Source organism: Sinohyriopsis cumingii, chromosome 5 (genome assembly GCF_028554795.1).
Source record: "Sinohyriopsis cumingii isolate HCF-2022 chromosome 5, ASM2855479v2, whole genome shotgun sequence".
In the NCBI taxonomy this organism is placed as follows: Eukaryota; Metazoa; Mollusca; class Bivalvia; order Unionida; family Unionidae; genus Sinohyriopsis; species Sinohyriopsis cumingii.
In genome coordinates, this window is record NC_142965.1 from 139,880,646 (window position 1) to 139,899,661 (window position 19,016).

General features: G+C 35.8%; 1 protein-coding gene across 1 annotated transcript in view; it reads left to right on the forward strand.

Moving 5' to 3' along the window:
• Positions 1–19,016, forward strand: part of LOC149800362 (uncharacterized) — a 176,357-nt gene that overhangs the window by 40,213 nt on the left and 117,128 nt on the right. The window lies entirely within an intron of this gene.

Here is a 19,016-nt window from a genome sequence, read left to right on the forward strand (position 1 = left end):
ATCAGTATGTCTTCTATCAGTATGTCTTGCATCAGTATGTCTTTTATCAGTATGTCTATTTTAACTTTCAAGACATAAAATATAAATTACCTTGAATATCACATATCAGCAAACTTCTCAATGCTGAAATTTTAGTATGACTAATAACACAAGAACCTTTACAATACAATGTTTTAACAGGATATGGTTTTAGTGTTCCTAGAAGGAAGTAAAAGAGTTACTTTTTGGATATTTCTTCATCATCAACGTAATACTTTTTCTCAAATGATGCATACGAATTGTTCTAAATTTTCTACAGATGCAACAACTAAACCTGACTGTTTGCTTCGTACGTTTATTAACCTGCATATGTTATGTTTCTTTGCAGAGGGACTCGCAGGAACAGCGTAATAATCAAAATTACCTGGAATATAAATTTGAATAAAAATGGTCTTATGTTCAAAATTTGCCTCTTTAAGTTGTTCGTAATCTGAATTATGATAAGTATAGATGGAACACGTTTAACATATAAAATTATATTATCTGGCATAAACTCATGTCGTGATCTTTTCTATGGTAGTCTAAATTTAAACCGATAGCAAATGAGTTTGAGATAGACAAAAAGCCAGATAGTGCTAGTAAGAATCGTGATTTTCGGATTTATCACCAACCTAGGTTGCAACCTGGATATTACATTTTTATCCTCTCAGATCATGTTATGACAATTCTTTAAGTATATCTTGACAAAATCATCTTGGTATTTGCCCGAAATAGTCAACAGTCAACAGAAAACATGTTGATATTCAAAGAATTATTATCGACTCAATTATTTTGACACACATGCGTTGACGGTTTGCAATGTGCAAATATTGGTGAAAACAAATGTTTGTTAAAAGGCTTTAATACATATGTATTACATGATGCCATTGCTATCCCATGATGCAATTGTCTCGAACAAGTCTTGCCATTTTTGTAACTGACAAAACATGCTTTCGAAGGTGGTATAAATTGTAATATTCTGCCGGTGATATATGGGCCTGGTCCTGTACTACGTAATAAAGTAAAATAGTTAAATTGTTCCATTCGGATTTGAAATTAACAGATACCTTCTAAACTGTTAATGTTAACAGTTCATTCTTTTAACGAAATTTTGGACTGTTATCTTTCGCCAGTTATTATACCATTCTCTGAATGAATGTGTGAGTGAGTAACAGTACAGCTCTATTATTCATACTGACAGATGTAACACACAGAGCAGAAATGCTTGAACTGTTAAAAATCCATATTTGTTCCGAAACAGACTAAATTTACGTTTCTTCTCTTTTTACAATGTTCAACTCTTGACATGGTGATCTGTATGCGGCAATATTACATAGATTTTGCTATGGCTTCTGATAAGACTCTCTGAATTCTTCATCACTGGGTCTCCTAGGAGACACATTGAATTTCATTTTCAATGTCGATCTACTTTTGGGCTGATATGATAATGGAAATTCGAACATATCAGAACATGTAAAAGTTATTAATTGATATTAAATTTTGCGATTCCATTAATGTCCGCTAAACAAATTACTCCATAAGATACAAGACATAACATAAAAAAACAGTCAAGAGAGAAGAGATAATGCAAAGGAGAAATCTGAATCTTACAAATGGATAGAAAAATATTATTCAACATGGTAATGGAATTCTTTATAATATGGTTAGGCCGATGCTAAGGCCACTTGACGTGAGAGCATTATGTGCAGTTATAAACCGTACATACAATCGCGTCCTGACTTGGGTCTCACACACACACACACACACACACACACACACACTTATACAGACATACACACACACGCGCGCGCAGATTAAATATATCAATATGCATAGCAGTGGTTCCCAAATGTGTTTGACTGCCACCCTTAAAAAGGTTGCTCTGAGTCTCACGATCTGGTTTTCACATTTTCAAAAAATTTCCACCCTCAAAACAACCCTGGCGACCATCTGCCATCTTCCAGAACGTCCACGCTACCCTGATTTTGTAACGATCTGAGGAATCGGAACCACTGATATAAGGGACATTTAAACTGTTTTTATTTTAACAGATATAAGGTAATTATTCATGAGTGACGTGAAATTATTTTATTGCACAAAATACACATTTCACGAGAGAAATATCTCCGTATATCTGCCAAACATGGCACAGATTTGTAGTCTCATATTATTCTGGCAGACAAAAGACGTCGATTTCCCTGTATATTAGTAGCAGAGGAGGCGAACAGACCAATAGTCGAAAAACGTCCAAATGTCGAAAATAAGCCTTCCTACAAATGATCGAAAAAAAAGAAAACCGTCGACAGATTTTAAAAAGCGTCGACACTTTACTGAGAGAGTCTCTATGGAATTTTTCTAATTAATATTACTCCATTGTTGTTGGTGATTTTTTCTAGTTTATTATACACGTTGTTTATGCAATTACGTCTTAATTGAGGTCCCGCCTCCTCTGCTGCTATATTAATTTATCCAAATATTTTATCAAGTCCAATACGATATCTTGTTCTTGGATCGTGCAAATTTATTGTTATAAATCCATGCGGAGTAGCTTGCGCTCGTGAAAAGAAATTTCTGAATATAATTATATCCATGCCACCGCTGCACCAAGTTTGATGAATATTTCGCAACGTATGTGTATCAACTCCGTTAAACACAACTAAAATATTACAGTTATCTCTAATCACTTTTGGTATTTGTGTGTATCGTTGAGTAACATAAATGACATCGGTGTTTTCATGTCTACCTCGAGAAAAAATCCTAGCTGGATTTGATTGTTTGTCCAGCATCACATCATCATATACAACTAAATTATTAATAACTCCGTCTATTGAATCTACTGATGGTGCTTCATCAATATCGGTTATAAACTCGATAACATCGTCATCTTTATCTATTTGCGCGTTTTCATTAAAATCCTTGAGCACATCATAACATCGTTGATCATCAACTGACGGGGCTACCAAATACAATTTATCCCACTTTAACCATCTCATTATAAGATTAAGTAACAATTGTGCCTTTCCACTTCCAGATGGTCCTATTATTATCATTCTGATGGAAATTGGTAACGCAGGATAGTGCTTGACAGGTCCTCGTTTTCTTGTCGCTGAGAAATCAATTATATCCATGCTGTATAAAATATCTATGGATTTATATTGTGTGAAGTGCAGGACGCGTACCCCGACGGATACACTAACAACTATTACCACAAAAAATAATAGATCAGCGGTTACGGGTAAGTGTACGCGGTGTGGTACAAAGAAATTTAAATTTATCTCCACGCAGTCAGGTGAAAAGCCAAATCCAAAGTCAAAACCAAAGTCAAAGTCAAAACCAAAGTCAAAGTCAAAGCCAAAATCAAGTAAAAAAAAAAAACAACGCGGAGGTGATATTGCAGCAAAATTAACAAAATTACCGGGAACTCCGTGGGCTAAATACCCAGGAGAAAAACACCTACCAGGATATAATTATTGCGGTCCTGGTACTCGACTCGATATCAGGCTTGATAATCAGGATCAACCAAAAACAGGCGAAGAACCAATAAACGCTATTGATAAAGCATGTCATGCTCATGATGTTGCGTATAAAAGCAATGATCTACAACATAGGCATATTGCAGATGTGAAATTAATTCATGCACTAAATTCCATAAAAATAAAAATATCAAAGAATCACTAGCTAATTGGTTAGTAAGATCCGCGATGAAAGGTAAATTAGCTCTAGGGACTGGTGATATATAAAATGGAATCGATTTATTATTAAACAATTGGATACTGGAAAGGTAAAGCAGCAATTAGTAAACTTGCTGATGCCGCAGCGGTTAAACATTCTACTGCTAAAACGTGGTTATCTAAACAGGCAATATGGCAAATTTACCTACCGCCACCGAAACAAATTCAGTACGCGTATTTCGATGTTAGTGTTCCTAATGAAGTTCATCAAGCTGATATTCTGTTTTTACCACATGATACTGTACGTAGAAAAACGTACAAATACGCGCTAACCGTTGTTGATGTTGCAAGTAGATATAAAGAAGCAGAGCCGTTGTCAACAAAGACAGCTGCTGAAGTAGCCGATGCGTTTAAACGAATTTATCAACGAGGTGGTCTACGATGGCCACAGCTGCTACAGGTTGATCCTGGCAAGGCATTTCTTGGTCCAGTATCATCGTTAATGAAACAACATAATACCAAAATACGACGAGGACATACTGCATTTCATCGTGATCAGGCAATTGTTGAACGATTTAATCGAACACTTGCTGAGCGGTTATTTGGATATCAATACGCGAAGGAATTTATTCAAAACAAAAGATCTCGTGAATGGGTTGCAAGATTGCCAAGTGTGATAGCCGCGTTAAATAATGAGATTACTCGAACGACCAACATGAAACATATTAATGCAATTACAAGCGCGCATATATCCGTACAACGACGTGATCTTTCAGCACAGCCAGTATTAGGTAATATCACTGTAACCTATTCATATGAGCCCGGCGAACTCGAAGGTGGTAAAAAAGAGCGACCGATCCTATTTGGAGTATTACCACACACAAGATATCCACCGTGACAAGATCCTCAGGTAGACCCGCAATCTACAGACTGGATTCAACTGCTCCTCAACGTGGATTTGTACGTGAACAATTGCATGTAATTCCCGATGACACACAATTGCCACCCAAATCACTTAACTAGCGCCACGACGTCGGTTACATTGAAGACAGGTGAACATAATATTTTCTCGTGTATGACCAAGATTGTTATTTTTTCTATGTACAGTAAATTGTCTTGGATCATTTTTCAGATACCGCCATAACATTATACAATTACAACTTGCACAATGATTATTATGTTGTTGTTTCAGCGCATTAATAAAATCAACATCAAGATCAAAATCGCGTTTGTTTTTTTTTTTTTGTCACCTTGTTTATAACCAGATAACTTTTTTCTTATTATATCACTTTGACATTCGTCAATATCATCGTTGATCACTGACGAGTCCATGACGATTCGTCTCAATTGAGATATTTTTCTAACTCGAGACACTGCAAAATAAACTAAGTTCGACCATTCGATACAATCATCAACGATCCAAACAACTGTATCGGTAATAGTTAATCCCCGAGATGAATGAATCGTCATCGCGTATCCAAGCGTCCACGGGGATTTATCAGCACGTAGAGCATCTTCAACAACATCAACATCAACTGCAACAATATCATTCAACACAAGATTTTGTTTCCTTGACTCGGTCTGTCCTGGTATATCAACGTCAATATTTTGTCGTCGCGTATCTGCTGGTCGATAACATAACGGAACTGGCAATGTTGGATATTTTTCTTTATGCAACTGAAACAACTCTCGTTGAAGTGTATCACGAAGTATCTTTCTACTTGCAACTATTAAATCGGTTGGTCGCCATATTTGTAGAAAGTCGTTCATGGGTGTTTCTGAAATTATTCCACGCATTACTTTACACTGAATTTTATTCGGTTGTAGTCTGATCAATTTTTTTAACTGTTTCAACGTTACATCAAGTGCTCTATGATCATCATTCATTTCTTCGTAATAATCAACAAATTTCTTTAGCCAATCATGTGGAGATGGTCCAACTACGGGTGGTGGTTGACCGTGATCGCCGCACATTATCACAGCAGTTAATGACTAATCAAGAAACATTTTTAATGTTTCCAGCGGTACAGTGCATATTTCATCCCATATTATGATCCATGGAATATATTTTTCTCCCATCCTTAAAGATGTCCATGTATCACCCTTCCATCGGAAGAAGCTGTGATAAGTACATGACTGTACTCCTCGTCGTTTCATTTCTCGCGCGAGTCTGTGCGTAGGTGTTAGCACAATCATATCTGAATTCTGAAATAGTTCGATAGCTCGAGTGGTTTTACCAGAACTGCCAGGACCGTTTAGATAAACCGTTTTATTTCTTGTTATTGGATCATATACTGATGGTGCAGAAGATATCTGATTATTTCTGCCTGATTTTATGAGGTAAATATTTTTAAACGCAACATCAGCGGATTCGGAATAATCGAGTATATATTCCCCTTTTATTCTCCACGAACCCCACGATGCACAAGTGCCTATGCTTAATCTTTCTAACAGTATTGAATATTTTTTACTTATATAAAACGAATCAGTAGCAACTCTGCCAGCGAGTGTAGAAACTTTATTTATCATCGATAATAGGTTTATTGAAACGTACGCGAGCACTGAAGATCTTAAATGAGTATACTGCGGTGACTCACCGTCCATATAACTTACAATTGTACCTAATTTAGTTCCATTTAACAAGAACGCTATTTCTCGACTTATAAACGTATTTCTGTTCGTTGTATCAGCGATTATAAAATCTAACTCAGCATCATCCATAATTAATCTTGTACAATGTCGTCTGTGATCATATGCTCCTCCTTGAGTAAACTTGCCGATTATTTTTCTACCAAGATCTTTTGTAATTTTATTCTCGTAATCGGTTTCATCAGAACATTTCTTTTGTTGTGGTAACCAAACTTTGGTTTGTTTCCGATATGATATAATTGCTTCACTTACAATCAACCGTGTTAACATCGCACAATCGAGCATATACCGTAATAGTACTATTGGTGCCCACATCTTTTCTGAAAAATGTTTTCCAAACCAAACATAACAAATTGGATGAAGTACTTTAGACATTCCGAATGACTCGATACAAGCGAATCCAGTCAGGTCAAAATCCGGTAATGGTCCGTTTATCGATTCTCGTGTCATCTCGTGCGTCGGATGACCGAATCGCTCAAAGTACACATAACAATCTCCGTATCCAAGAAAACTTCCCGGATAACACGCGACTATATCAACTGAAATAACATCTTTATGATCGTATTTAGTATTCCATAGTCCGCCGTGTCCATATTCGACACAACTCAGTAATATGTCATTGAGAAAATCAGACCGAGTTGGCTTCCACGAATTTTTCGTTCTAGTAAAATGAGCCGCAACTGACGGAACAGTAAAACAGTTGCTCAATAGTTCGTCAGTATCATCAGTACATTGCAGTGCAAGATTTTTCATTTTCTCTTGAAGAAGATCTGTTCGATAAATAACGCCATTTGGTCTTACAAACTGATCAAATTTATTCTTTTCTTTCATATCTGATTCGTCGTTAGAACTCTGAAATAACCATACTGACACAGGATCGTTTTTACTTATTTCGTTAATAAAATCAAACATATCTCCGCAATAGTATTTAACAGTTCGATCTCGTGGAAATATTGTTACTGCGTTAGTCCACGCGTGTGCGTTATGATCAATAATTTCGATCGAAGCTCCTTTTGATTTATATTTTGATTCATACAAAACCTCCCCTGTTATCGTCGCTACGGTTATTGGAAATTTTAATATTTTTCCTAACCCAGCGACATCTTTGATAGACGCACCGGTATCTTTAACCATTTCTCCCCACGTGTTTATTATTTTACGTCTTTTATCCGTTAGACCGTTTCCACGGCCCGCGTTTGTAAAATGTTCTGTTACTCGCTCGGCTACAGTTTATTTTTGAAAATTCCATCGGCGCCAGTTTATCAACGTTGGGTTTTTCATTTATCACATAGATTCCATAAATAACCGCGGTCACAGGATATGCTCGTTCATAATACGGTTTGTCAATACCGGTCAATAGACCTGGTTTGGAATCTTTACTTAGTAGGACAGTTTTTTATTACCGTGGACAGGATCAACACGGATAATCCAATCATCTGTTTCTGTCAACAAGACAAATTTTATTCTGAAAAGATACTTTCGATCATCAAGGTATTTAATGATAGTTGTCGATCGTTTGTCATTCATCATAGCGTCGATGATATCTTTGTTGCGTATAATCTTGAACGTTGACCAGACATGAGATGCACCATCTGCGTGAAATTCTTTCTTGGCGTCATGAATTTTATTAATCAAAATTTTATTTTTCGGATCAACCAGATCTTGCATCAGTAGGTTAGGAGATATTCTGTCGAGATTCAATTTATCCACGCTCCAGGGATTTATTCGGATAATCTATCGAATTCGTTCATATTATATTTCAAACAAATATTTAAATTAAAATATTATGTATACAATGTCTCAATGCAAATGGCTCATGGTGGGTTCATTGACTCGTTGTAATAAATCCTGTTAAAAGGAATTCTGCGGACAACACATGCAAAACGTTCACCGTGGAAGCTTAGGACCAATACCATGTCTGCAATGTGGTGCTGGAGTACGAGGAAAAATACAGTTGTGTGCGTGTTGTGGTGGTAAACGATACAGAGAACTTAAAAGATATTATGAAAAAAATAATAACGACCCTGACAGGGTCAATAACAACGCTATAAAATCCGTGGAGGATTATCTATCTAAGTTTTCAGACAAATTATGATTTAAATAAATAATATTATTGTATAATGGAGCAAAATAAATGTATTCCACATCCTATAATAATAAACTACGAATCAAATATTGATGGTATGATCAGAAATTGTCAGAAAAAAGTACCAGTTGGTTATATTAATAATCATGGTTATCTATTGTTTACTGTTGGGAAGAAACCTTATCTCTGTCATCGTTTCACATACGAGTGTCACAAGGGGTTGATCAAAGACGGTCTTGTGATCGATCATATCAACGGGGTGAAAATTGACAATAGTTTATCCAATCTTCATGCTGTTACACAGAGCGAGAATAATACACGTGGTAATACTGGGAGATGTAAAACAACCGGAAACAGGGCGGTAAAATCCACAAACATAAAAACTGGCGAAGAAATTATATTTCAATCAGTGAACGCGGATGAGAAATATTTTGATGTTAATCCGCCTTCAGTACAATTTGTCGCGGAAAATATATATAAATCAACTTTTTCCAAGAAATATAAACAGAAAAATCACCTTCCAATATTGTTAATGAGATAAACTGTCATCATCACTACCTTAAATTGTATATATTAACCATTTATTATTTTGGGTCGCAGCATTTCCCCCATATACTACTGATTTTTCGATTATGCGAAAGGGAGATTACTTCTATAATATAGCTTTCTTCGTAGATTTCTGAATTTTATGGTCGTAATTAGTCAATTAATCATCTACGTCGTAATTAATATCAATAATTATACCAAAGAAAGATATTTATGGTTTCTAACTTACAAAATAGAAGAATAAACGTATTTTACATCGTACAATATAGCGGAGTTATTTTTAGATCTGTTACGAGAAATGGAGGCAAAACACGCTGTTTTAATGCAGATATTTACAATCTGTTCAGAAATACAGAAATATTTAAACCGATCTGCAGGTGGTAAAACGTTTGATGGTGCAGTGGTAGTATGTAAATATATTTTATCAAGGCAGAACACGCTGTTAGTGCAAGATATTTACAATCTGTTACGAGAAATCAAGGCAGAATCACGCTGCTCATTTGCATATTCAGAAACCGCTGTTTTATTATATCCATACAGAAATATTTACAATATATTCAGAAACCGCTGTTTTATTATATCCATACTGAAATATACACAATCTATTCAGAAACCGATCTGTAGGTATATAATAACTTCTGAAACATATATTCTTAGATGATTCGATAGCTCAGTTGATAACGTATCTGACCGTGATACTCGAGGTCCCAGGATCGAATCCCATGACTGACAACTGTCGGTGGTTTACGCTTATAAATAATTTTTATAATTAAATTGGGCCCCGCCAGCCCCTCTCCGCTCAACAGAACCCCTCCAACCACACGTCACTGGTGGTTGAAACATGTTTTGTATCACCCACGGGCTGATTATTGGGGGTGGGTGTTCTGTTGAGCGTAGAAAATGGCCCCATATATGTTTGTGCCGTCCTTAATTAAGATTTCATTCATTGTATATATTTCATTCATTCATTGTATTGTGTGCCCGTTGAACTTGGTAGAATGCGATGGCAAGCTACGAGTTCTGGGTCGTAAATATGTAAATACTATATGTTTGTGCCGTCATTGAAACATCCTCATGAACTCGCTAGAACACTCGACTAGGGGTTTGAGGACATATTTTTTTAAATATATATATATACTAAATAATGAACCATGAAAATATCAATGATGTAATTGATGCTATTAAAAAATTAGAAAAAGACAGTATTAATATATCTGATGAACTGAATCCTGAAAAGATTATTTCTCATTTTGAAATCTTAGAAGAACGTAAAAATGATGGCGGTTTTACACTGTTGTCTGAATACAAGTTCATAAAACGAATTCAGGCGGCGATGTTCCAGTCACTAGTTGCAGTAAAAGATGATCAGGTCAAGGAATTCGTTCCTCTCTCTGCCGCAGTAGAAAAAATTAGATTGGAGTTATCCCACGAATACGAGGCAAAGAAAACGATTAGTACTCGTATAAGACAATTAAGAAAAATTATGTTAGATCGTGAAACGATCCAAAGTAACCTCGTTGGTGAAACGACCGAACACGTGTAATATTTTATATTATTCTGAAATATTTTATTTTTCATAAAATCTGATCGATTTGTATAATTTTGAGTACCTAACTACATATCAATTTAAGATATTTCTGATAAAACAAAATATTTCAGAAAAAATAAAATATTTCAGAATAATAATAAAATATTTTTTTTGTAGTATTTTTTGCAAAACTGATTGATTTTGTTAATTTTGAGTACCTAACTACATATCAAAACAAACAATCTGATTGATTTGCACGATTTTGACTACCTAACTACATATCAGGATTACAAAATTGATTGATTTCCACGATTTTGAGTACCCATTTACTAGTCAATTTCTGAATTAACAAAATATTTCAGATTATAATAATTTCAGATTATAATAACTATTTCAGATTACTTGCAAAACTGATTGATTTGCATGATTTTGAGTACCCATTTGCTAGTCAAAATTAACAAACTAATTGATTTACACGATTTTGAGTACCAACCACCATATCAATTTAAGATATTTCTGATAAAATAAAAATATTTCAGAAAAAAATAAAATATTTCAGAATAATAATAAAAAAATTTTGCAGTATTTTTTCCAAAACTAATTGATTTTGTTAACTTTGAGTACCAATCACCATATCAAACAAACAATCTGATTGATTTTGTTAATTTTAAGTACCAATCACCATATCAATTTTGGAATAATAAAAAAAATATTTCAGAATAATAATATGATATTTTTTGCAAAACTGATTGATTTACATGATTTTAACTACCTAAAGACATATCAACATTACCAAACTGATCGATTTACATGATTTTGACTGCCTAAATACATATCAAGATTAACAAACCGATCGATTTACATGATTTTGAGTATCAATAATACAATTTTTTTATATTTTTGATAAAATACAATATTTCTGATAAAATAAAATATTTCTGAAAAATCTACGATAAAAGTCTACGATTTCACATACAGAATTACAATCAATTCCTCTCCCCTCAGGTCAATTAAGTGTCCTATGTGGTCAGTTAGTTTAAAATTTATTCGTGTTAATATAGTATTATGACATCGCAGATAAACAGGATTAGTTGGTTCTTGCACGATCAAATCCCCAGGGGGAACTTGAGGTGTGAACGTGTATAAAATGTATCTTTGTTGAGCCTGATTTGATTTTCCAAGATTTATTTCATAGCTGCCATCGATTACGTCACAAACTAGATTAACCGTTATTGTCGATGTTATATTAACGATTCCAGGAGATACATGTCTACCCCGCCGTATGGATCATTATTATATCTAAGAACAGTTGCTGGTGGAGCTATTTTTCTCCACGCATCGAGTATTTCAGGAAAGTTTTCGTTGATAAGATCATTGAGATTTTTCTTTATTTGTTCGGTTGCAAGTGCTCGTATTACAAATGTCGGTAATTGTTTTTTCGGTTATTTTAAAATAATCAAGAAATACATTATACGATGGTTCTCTTCTCCCATAACGTTTATAATACTTTTCATTAATTACCGAGTTACGAATTTCTCGATTAATATATTCGATATCGTACACAATTTGATTCATATGCTGAATTGTTTCGATAATTTGTTGTTTTAGGTCATCAGAATAATACTGCGTAATACCTGCAAATAAATTCTTTAATTTATCAAATGCGCGTGTAAGTTCAGGAGTAATTATATCTGAAAGAAAATTAAAATATTCTTCTTGGACAACCAGATGAGTCGGCGGTGTCGTGAATTTAAATAGTTTATAATAAAATCCTAATGATATGCCATATTCAGTCAAAAAATAATCATTGGAAAGTTTTTCTCTGTATTCTGGAGTTATTATAAACTTTGTTTCGTCCGTGAGAAATTCATTTAATTTTGGTTCTGGTGGTCCACGATGCTCCGGTGCAATATCAGGCCAACCTAGTACGGATCTTATCGTGGACTGATAAATATCAACGACGTAATCAGGAGAGTTTATTTCGTTTGCAGAAGATAGCGTTGGTTCATGAACGTTAATCGATATTTTTTATTCTTTTCCTGTTATTGATTTTATTCTACGCGCAAATTCATCATTGATTTGTTCGATCTCATAACTACCAGTTGGTATTCCAACAACAACCCAGTCAGGTGTTCCATCTGGTTTGTTTTTATTAGCAAATACAAGTGAATTATTTGCTTGTGTACCATTAAATGATTTCGATCTGATATTTGGCCAACTATGGTATACTCGTAATTGCGCCAGTGCAATTTCTTTTACTGGAATTGCAGTTGGAAAATTGATGTTAAATTCAGGATTAATCGAGCTTACCGAGATCATCGTGGTCTTGTGCGGGGTTGTGTTCGTCACGATCTGCTGGAGTAATTCCGTCATTATTAATACTCGTACCTTTAACAGCGCTGTTATATATTTTAATCATTTCTGAAAACTCAAAATCAGATACAATTCCATCACTGAGACTCGCTGATAACAACGAAGATAACTTCGAGTATGCGACAGTCGCTGTATGTAATCTTATCATGCAATCGGATAATTTTTCATTCGTGCAAGTACATATTTTTTTGCAATGATATTGAACACACCTGCAATCGTTGTTGCTGCTGAAATACAAATATTTACGGCTACTGGTGCCATCATTGTCATTGTTGATAATATCACACCGGTTCCAGCAACAACAGTGGATGCTGAATAAACGATTACGTCGACGATAACTAGTCGTCGTCGATATTTCTTTACTTTTACCGTGTATTGTTTGACTCGATCTTTTAAGTTCGATTGCCATTCACGCGCTTGATTTTACCTAAATTTTTGAACGTCGATATAGGTACTCATTATATTTTATGCAGTAACCAATTGAGGTGTTTCAGCTACAAATTCTAGACACCACCAGAAAGATGTTGCTGTTAATTTCTTATCAGCTGCTTCCAGAATAAATATTTCCTCGTTTCCGATATTTAATATAATAGATACAACCCCGGAAAACTTATCAGTTGAATTACGCCATGGATACGTTGTAAATATTTCAAATTTTGCAGCACTGAACACAGACATCCTGTACACGCCAGTGACTGTTGCGGTATATTTGATAGTTTTATTTTGCTGCGACCATGTTGCGAATCCAGATGATACTGTGTATACGATATGTTGGTAATATGCCCGGGAGTAACCCCGCCGGGAATTTTAATCAGGCTAATTTTATTAACGATCTCAGGAATCCCCGCTACGACATCTTCGAGTGTTATTTTAGTTGTGTCGATGTTCGTCTTGATATCAACGAGATTTATGTCAACGGCGTGCGGAGTGCCGAAGAATTTATCTATGGATTCATCGGTTTTTTGAAAATTTCTTCGAAATCTTCCAAAAGCGCCCACGTGCACATCATACTCGGCCCGCAACGTGGATAATTTATCATCTACAGTGTTGTAGTTGACGTCAACGTATTTTTTTGTGCGGCATCTTCGTCGGATGTTGGATTTCTCAAAACTACTATCTTATTCCCGTTCATGCTGAGTTCTCCCGTCATTGTGTCACCGTTATTTTTCACGCGATTAGCAACACTTGTTGTAATTTGATCTCTGATGGTTGTAAACGATATACTTGAATCCCTGATTCTACCGCCGTTAGTAAACACAGGGATATTATCCGTGACCGCACCGAGTACTCGTCGAATTATGTCATTCCATTTGATATTGCTGGTTTTTAGCTTACCATATCGATCCTGAAAAATAACAACCTCATCTGGGTCAATTCCAGCCAGGTTGATAATATCAGCGAGTTCATCTTTAGTCGCGTACTTTGACAGATCAATATCATCGGACTTTTTCTTAACGCGTGAAGAAGATCTTCCGTAAATATCAATCATTATAATTTAAGATCTGTTTAAAACGAATCGGTTGCTTGTATAATCATGCACGACTTTATTTGGCGGTTTGGATGATTTTGATATAACGTTAAGTACATTAATTACTTCACGGCCGCATATTGGCGGATCTGTCATTGTTTGTGTGGGTAGCGTTGAATACCAAACTTGCGTGTGAAGTGGTGCAACATACTTGATAAATTCAACAGGTGGAGCTAACCCGTATGAATCAAAATAAACGATTCCACGTGGATCAACCACGTATAATACCCAATGAGTACCGGGTCCTGAATTCGAGTCAAGATTAATAATACCTGTTTCGAGTTTGTTCGGTTGTTTCGATAATTGATCTCACATAAAAACACCTCTGAAGTTTTTTATTTTTAATCGTTTAGCAGCATCAAGTAAATCAAAATTTGATGCTGGAGCATCTAACGAAGTGATCCTGGAAGCCTCAGACCTCTTCCCCAACGAGATCCCGGTAATCTTAGGCCGCGTCCCTTTTTTTATATCCCTTTCCTGTTGCTTTCTTTAGAGCCATTCCAGCAGCTGTTCCAACAGCACCTAATGCGGCTGCTTTTGCTACGGCTGGAGCATCAGCAGCTATTAACGCCTGAATGGCCGCGAGAAGTGGAAAAATACCACGGGTTTTAATTGAGGCTTTAACCGCACCCGCAGAGAGATTAAGTTTGACTCATGTTTTTGATTGTTTAGTGCCGTTGAAGTGTTTAAGCTGACGTTCTGATAATGATAATTTATTTTGACCACCCGTGATCTGATCTCGCTTTAGTGATATTTTCATTCCGCAGTTTTTTGCTGAATTTGAATGAAGGTTTTTAATCTGACCAGGAGTTAGACTGACACTAACGTGATGATATGGCATTTTATAATAAATACTTGCCACGCTCCAAATAATGATTAAAGATTTTCCACTGGTGCATCAACGACTCTCATTCGACCACTACCACCTTCAAGTAACATGGCTTTATCGCTGAGTATAACCGCGATTGCTCCATAATCAACACCACCTGTATTTAATGTTGCTTTAAGATGTATATCAACGACAGATTGTTTTGATAGATCAAGATGCTCCAGTGAAAAATAATAAATCGGATACAAAGTTCTGAAATCATATTGTGATATTTGCAACCCAGTATCTACATTTTGATCATGTCCCATGAATGACATCAAACGATGATATGCACGTCCTATATGATTTTGTTCATAATTTAGTTGTATATTCTCTGTTGGTTCTTGTTGTCCGTTTATCCGTAAGGAAATATTTGTGATTCCTAGTTTATCAAATATCATATGAGAGTGAACTTGTGAGCCTAAACGATCATGGATCTGAAACGCAATAAAAATATGCCATGGTGCAGAAACACCTTGTTGTGATGCTATATGCCATGTAAACTGATTGTTAACGTTAGTTTGCATACTATCTGTGCTTGTTGTTAACCATGACAACAAGGATTTACCACCTGTGTTCATGAAAGAAATCAAGTTTTGTTCTTCTGCGATCGTTGGAGTCATTCCCGGCATCCACAGTGAAAGTTTCGATAATACTACTTTACCAGCATCACAGCAGGTCTCCACAGAGCATCGTTATCATCACCCTTTCTTACAAGAACAACCGTGTGTCTAGCTCCAAAAATAACCTTTTCAACATTCCTACAAAATCCAAAAATATGCGATAGTGGAATTGTACATGAAAAACTTCTATTGGCTCCTAGCAACATATTTCTACGCGCTGCAAATCCCAAGTTGAAATTTTCATTAGAACCATGAACTACTGGCCACATATCAGCATCAGCGTCATTGGCAAAATTTCTTGGTCGTCTTATATTATACGGATCGCTTTCAGGGTTATTAGAATTATCTTTCGCAAACATCATTGTGGGACCTGCTGATCTTGTATAATCATCAGAATATCTTGCCAACCCTATTATTGTTGTAGCAACGTCAACATCCTTCTGAATCGATTCAATACTTTTTCCATCGATCATATACGTGGCGCTATCAAATAATGCCATAATACCATTGTTGACAAAACCAACTTTTACTAAATCTCCGTAATTAGCATTATCCGTTTTTACAATTGTACCTTCTACCTAAATAAAAGCCTCAGCGGATAGAAAATATCTACTTGTGTCATGAACTTGTAATTCAATTTCCACTTCCTGATATTAAACTTGAGATATTATTTCCCGATTCACCGAGTCCCCGATCTGCTAACGCTGCTAGTTTTTGATTTGCAGCTTGATTTATTATTTTACTGACATCTGCGGGCATAATTTCAGTACTTGGCAATTTTACTGGCTGTCGTTTTCGTCTTATTAATCGTGCTAGTCTATCTTTGATCGCTGAGAGCGCCTTACCAGCAATATTGACAATTGCACCAGGAGCTTTTTCACGAACAATATCAATAACTTTCATCGATAATTGTTTTGCAATAGGCGCTGCTTTTGGGGCTAACCTTGTAAATAATCCCTGAATAACATCACCAAGTACATCTCCGTAAATTACTCCATAGACTGGTAATCGTGAGTTTACCGTTCTGACCTGTATGGGTTTACGATGATTATTATGTACTATCATCTTATTTTATTTGTTATTTATCTAACAACTAGTCATCAACAAGTTCATCGATAAGTTCTCGGTAAACGCCGATATCCAAGATACCACCTTGAAATAATCGCCGACAAATATCAGCTGCTTCATTAATTATTTCTGGTGAGTTATTTCCGGCACGTTTTCCACCTATGAGTACTTCTTACCGTGACACATCATTGAGAATATTATCAGGACATAAACCAGAACCTTTCTTAGGTTCATCTTGAGGTGTTTTAAATACTGGTGGTTGCATTACCGGATAAAACGATTCAGTGGTGACCGGGTGTGTGTCAGGTGAATCACTTCGAAATCCACGTGGTGAATCTGTCGGTGTAAATGTCATTACCGGCGCAGAAATTTTTTTACGTTGTAAGGGTGGAGGAAGTTGATATGAAGGTTCCTGCTGCGGTGGAGGAAGTTGATATGGAGGAAGTTGATATGAAGGTTCTTGCTGCGGTGGAGGAAGTTGAAATGAAGGTTCCTGCTGGGAGAGTTGTTCTTGTTCTAGTTGTTTTATTCTCTCTCTATAAAGTCTTTTTACTTCTTCATCAAGACTTTTGTATTCTGAACCTCTAGCTTGTTTTTTGTTTCTATATACGCGATATATCCATCTAATAAGATTATCATTACTTACTTTTTTATGACGGGGTTTTAAAATATTAGATTTATTAAATATACCAAATAATATTATTTCGGGTAATTTTTCTCTTTTAGTATTTCTAATGTCTTCAACAAACAATCAATCCTATGTTTTCTTCTACTGGTTTGGGTTCAAGTGCAAGTTCTTTTCTCACGTCGGCGACTTTAGTACGAAGTTTTCCAATATCTTCAAGTATTTCTTCATCGACGGGTGGAGGTTGAGCTGCAGTTATATCAGTTGGAAGATCTCGTAAAATCTTTTTTGTTTGTTTGGTTCTTCTTGCTATTTTTTCAGTTTGTTCTGCGGTTTGTTTTAATACTGGAAAAATACCCTCTTTTCTCTTCTCATCTTCCTCCTTAATATCTCCCCATATAGTTTTTTCAACAGCCGCTGCAGCTTTCTTAGTAGCTGTAGTGACGGGTTTAAATAGTTTTTTAGTGTCTTCTTCGTACTCAGCTTGTGATTGTTGCTGCGCTTGTAGGTTTTTTCTAAATGAATCTCTAACAGGAATAAATTTTTTGATTGCTTCTAATCGTTCTCGTGCTATTCTTGCAGTATAAGATTCCGGACGTACCATTTTATTGTAACATAATGATTTAATTAATATAGCAGCAGAGGAGGCGGGACCTCAATTAAGACGTAATTGCGTAAACAACCTGCATAATAAACTAGAAAAAATCACCAACGACAATGGAGTAATATTAATTAGAAAAATTCCATAGAGACTCTCTCAGTAAAGTGTCGACGCTTTTTTAAATCTGTCGACGCTTTTCTTTTTTTCGATTATTTGTAAGAAGGCTTATTTTCGACATTTGGACGTTTTTCGACTATTGGTCTGTTCGCCTCCTCTGCTGCTATATTTGTTCATCCTTTATCAATGCCATTACCAGTTGAATTACTCCAGGAGAGCTTAAGTGGCTAGAGCATACGCATCAGATGCGGGAGGCCGATGGTTTGAACACCGGCCGAGTCATACCTAAGTTATAAAACTAGTAATAACAGCTACCTCACTGGGTGGTCGCATTTAGAGGGTAGTGTTAGGACTGGTCGGCCTGGTGTCAGGATCATGTGACTGGGTAGGACATGGTGGTAAATGTCTGTGGTATGATGTTCCAGTCTTAGACATCACTATAAACTGCCACATTGCGGACATCTTAGCGATATGACTTAAAAAGTGTTTAAGGTATGTTAAAAATCTAAATCATACACACGCGCGCGCATTATTACAACGAGAAAAGCAAGTTGCGAAATTTTATAATAATTTATAGTAATTTTATAATAATTTTACTCCCGCATATGTACCTTCGAAAATGAAAGGATTTGTATTTGTATTAATAGACACATGTCATGTACGTTTAGTTTATCAGGCACTGTATGGATGACACAAACATCAAATACACAAGTCA